Consider the following 4,568-nt stretch of genomic DNA (forward strand, 5'->3'; position numbering starts at 1 on the left):
CAAAGGCAAACATCCTATACCGAAATATGCAAGGCCATGAGAGCACCCATTGCGGAATAGTGATTTTGAACAGCTGATTCGATCTTTATTATGAATGACTATTGCGCGATATTGTGAATTTGCACACCTTCTTCCTTCTTTCTTGACAAAAAACTGTAAATAATTTTTTTTATTTAAGTGGAAGTTATAAAATCTATGTGAAACATACCAACAATTTCCTCAACAACCTCAACAATTTAAAGCTTAGTACCCAGCTCTCAAGAAATGTAAAAAATTCATGTAAAAAACGCTTAAGAAACGGTCAAGAAACTTTCCTGCGATAAATTTACTTGTGCTAGTTCAGCTCTAAAGTAATCTAGTACTAATTTTTAATACATTTTTTCAAAAAAATGCAAATATGGCAAACCTGGTTTTGCGAAGAAACATGAAATCAATAATTGTTTCTTGAAGGAAGTTCAAAGTAATCGTTAAATTCATCCAAATAGCCCTGACAGATGGCAGCGTTAAACCGGATTAACTGCTTTTTTCGGGATTAATTCGGAGTTACCACAGCTAACTCCGTTGCTAATCCAAACATAACTCTCATAATTTTGGGGGGTTTTGTGGGATTTTCGTGGGCCCTTGAATAATTGACAGCTGTATTCTGTTGTGAATGAAAAATAAGAACAGTGACAGCCTTTTTACTTTTAAATGTAAACAAAGTTATTATGAAAAGCGACCATTAAAGAAAAAAAGTAAGTAATTTTACTATTTTGCATTGCCTTCTAAACGAAAATTATTATCTTTGTTTTAATTTCAGATAGCTGGCAGAAAAAAGCTTTCGGGGGACTTTAAAGAATGAGTTGGAGCTGCTGGAAAAGTGGGGGGCACTTTCCCCAACCTCCGGCGTACAAAGCGAAATACTCATATACATATACAATGAATTTCACAGGAAATGGCACAAAAATACACCCCAAAATTCCGCAAAGTGAAAAACATACAAAGAAATACAGGTGAGTTTTTTCAATAATTACATTTCTTCTTTTAACACATTAATAACTCTTCTTTGAGAGGGAAAAAACCCAAAAATTGGCCCTTCTGGTGGTAGTCCCTCTTTTTTTCGTGAATACATATCGTTTTTGTTGTTTCCGAGTTCTTCAGAAAATAACATCATCCGCAAAAATGTCAAAATTTAATATTTATTTTATTTCTTTTTTTAGAGGGTATTAGCACTTCAATGAAAATACGTACATCGACACATCTTGTTTGCCATTTTGAATATACTAAATAGATATCAATCAATTGTCGTTTTTTAAGGTTCGTATCCAGCTCTCAAGTAATTGCTCAAGAAAAAAAAAATACATTATTTCCTCAAGTAATTTGACAGCTGGTTGCGCACTGTGAATGAGCCACAATAGAAGAGCAAGAGAGAATAAACAAAGAAAATAAACTTTGTGTCTAATATGTATGTATGTATGTGTATAGTAACATAAATATTTTCATTGCGGTTTTTGGAATGTTGTTGATTGGTTGTTTTTTACAACATTTCAAAATGAAATATCTTCAAATAATGATTTTAACTAATTTAGGGTGAACTTAACGATTACTTTGGATTTCCTTCAAGAAACAATTGTTGATTTCATGTTTCTTCCAAACCCCGGTTTGCCATATTCCATTTTATTAAAAAAAAATTTAAAAATTAGTACTGATTTCTTTAGAGTTGCATACTACCACAAGTAAATTTATCGCTGGAAAGTTTCTTGGCCGTTTCTTAAGCGTTTTTTTATATGAAGTTTTTACATTTCTTAGAGTTGGATACTAAGCTTAACCTATAACTACTAATACTTAGCTATTTAAAGGTGGGTTTCCAGCTCTCAAGAAAAGCAAAAACTTCCTACAAAAAAACGCTTAAAAAATTATCAAGAAGTTTTCTAGTGTTAAATTTTCTTGTAGCACCAACCAGCTCTCAAGAAATTAAGTAAGTATATTTACTACTTTTATTGTATAATTTTATATATATTTCTGACGCAAATTGAGTGGGAAGAAGAAGTAAGTTGGGGTTTATTTGAATTTTGTATGTTATTTCGTTTAATCCTTGAAATGGAAGACATAATATCTGTAGCAAAGCGGCAAGGGATAAAAAAATTTCACAGCGTTTGAAACACGACAACTAATTAAAGAAGTGGAGGAGTGGCCCCGAATATGGGACATAACAAACGTTATGCACTCGAATAAAAATGCTTTGGAGCAGGCTTGGGTCCACATAAGCAATTCGATGGATTAGCTTACGGGGGAAATATCGCTATCACGCCAAAGTGGCCCGGGAAACACAAAAGTGGTGGCGCTGATGGAGAAACGCTGGAGGAGCCTTTTTTTCCAGACACGATTGATTGGGAGTTTGCTGAAGAAATGGCATTTTTGCCAAATATATCACACAAAAGAACGTAAGTATATTAAATATTATTTTAAAATTTCATGATTTTTTTGTTCTGCTTTAGCAGAACTTCCTAATCAACATTTGAAGATTTTGATTCCTTTTCCCCCCCATAAATTGAGCGAATGTGGAGGTGTTAAGTGTTCCGCAATATGATTATGTAAGTGTATATAATGTGCATGTAAATGGATGTATATATTTAATGTGCATGTTTTATTTTTTCTTTGTGTATTTTGCAGAATCCAACACCCACCACAAGTATTCGGACTTTAGCGGAAGCCAAAATGACGGGGGCTTGGAATCGGTTCAACAACATTTTAAAGAAGCAAGAAGATTTGGTAGCAGCTAAGAACAGCTCACCATATGCACAAGTCCTTGCTAGTTTTGATTGGTTGTTGAATAAGTTTCCACGGTCAGTTGGTGATGATATGTGTACGGAATTTTACAAAAAAGCAAAAAATTAAAATAAATATCTTTATACTCACTTATCTTCTGATTAGTTATGAAATAAATAAACACAAAATTTGGAAACATCAAACTTATTTTTATACAAAACATATATACATGGTATACATAAAATAAATAGTAATTATTGTTTTTATAAATAAACATAAATATTGAAAAATTCAAAGAAATGTTGAATTATTTTTCCATGCATCAGATCCAGATGTAGAATTTACATAATCTTTTAAGACATTGCGTACATATTTTCATAATCTGATGCTCTTCCCGGTTAGGTACCCTGAATCATTTAAAGGGCCTTCTTCAGCCCTATCACGCAATCCATCGTAGACTGTTTTTTCGGGAAAGTTACGAAACTGCTATCATGCAATTCGAATAGTTCCGAAAGTAAGTTCGAAATTCGTAGAGTTGCATTCACTGAATTCACTCGGAACGGAAAATTTTTAAGTTTAGAGGAATTTTTGTACGACAGGTTTGTGGTAACGGAGAAATAAATTTAAAAAAAGAAAAAAATGTAAGTTTTTAAATTAAAAATAAATATGTTATAGTTTGAATTCAATTAAAACTTGTTTAAAAACTTTTAATTGAATTCAAACTATAACATATTATCAATTAAAACTTTTAATTCAAATCAAACTATAACATATTTCCGCAGGTCCAAAGTAATTACCACCAAGCAACAATATGCACTAATGGTTGAGCTGTTACAGCAAAAGCCTGAAATGGCGCAGGGTTTTACAAAGTGCCCTAAAGAGGAAGTGGCAGCTTTTTGGAAAAACATGGCCCAAGAACTAAATAGTGTTGGTCCGCCTATCAAGGATATTTCCAGCTGGAAGAAGGTAATATAATAAAGTTATAGATTTTATTGTTGTAACAGGATAATTAAAAGCTTGTTTGAATTATTTTTATTAGGTATGGCTTGACTGGAAGGAAACTTGTTGAAAATAAAAAGGAGCAGTCAGCTACTGGTGGCGGCAGATATAGGCAGCACCATTTCAACGAATTGGAGGAAGCGGTGATAGCACTAACGGCATTGCAAACAAGTGCAAGTGGCATTGACAATACAATTGTAGCCGACGTGGGCAACGAGACGTTAGCTGACGTATCAATGCCATCAGTGACCTGCAGTCCAGCACTGCCTAAACGTACTACTAGGCCACCGGAAACCTGTACAGCCGATGTAATTAAAGAACAATTTCAAATTCAAAAAGATTTTCAGGAAAAGGTCATCGAAAAGTTGGATGATCTTTCAGTACGTATGCGACGAGTGGGCAGAGCATTGGAAGTGCAAAATGATTTAAAAATGCGGAAGTGGAAGAAATTAGAAGGCACAACATAGCTATGGAGAATTTGATAGCTGCTAAGAATTCGATTAAGCAGCGAATGTTAGAAATAGAAGAAAAAAAATTGCAAGCAATGACAAAAAATAATTAAATTAATTAAATAAATACTATTTAAAACTATAACCATTTTGTGTTAATATTTATTTAGGATATTATATTCTGGTAAGTGTTGCACATATAGCTTCTCTGATTTGTGAAGCTGCTTCACTATAAGTTGATGAAAGAATTTCATTACTTTCTGTCAAAATATTTGGTTCACTTTCATCATTCACGCGAAAGTGAATGCAAACGTTGTGTAACGCTGCCGCAACATTAACGATTTGAGATGCCTTCCATGGCTCGTAGTGAAG

At 33.4% G+C, this 4,568-nt stretch overlaps 1 pseudogene; it reads left to right on the plus strand.

Moving 5' to 3' along the window:
- The first annotated feature begins 934 nt into the window (after nucleotides 1-934).
- Nucleotides 935-4,288, plus strand: LOC126767459 (uncharacterized; annotated as a pseudogene).
- The last annotated feature ends 280 nt before the right edge of the window (nucleotides 4,289-4,568 follow it).

Source organism: Bactrocera neohumeralis, unplaced genomic scaffold (genome assembly GCF_024586455.1).
Source record: "Bactrocera neohumeralis isolate Rockhampton unplaced genomic scaffold, APGP_CSIRO_Bneo_wtdbg2-racon-allhic-juicebox.fasta_v2 ctg6764, whole genome shotgun sequence".
NCBI classification, from domain to species: Eukaryota; Metazoa; Arthropoda; class Insecta; order Diptera; family Tephritidae; genus Bactrocera; species Bactrocera neohumeralis.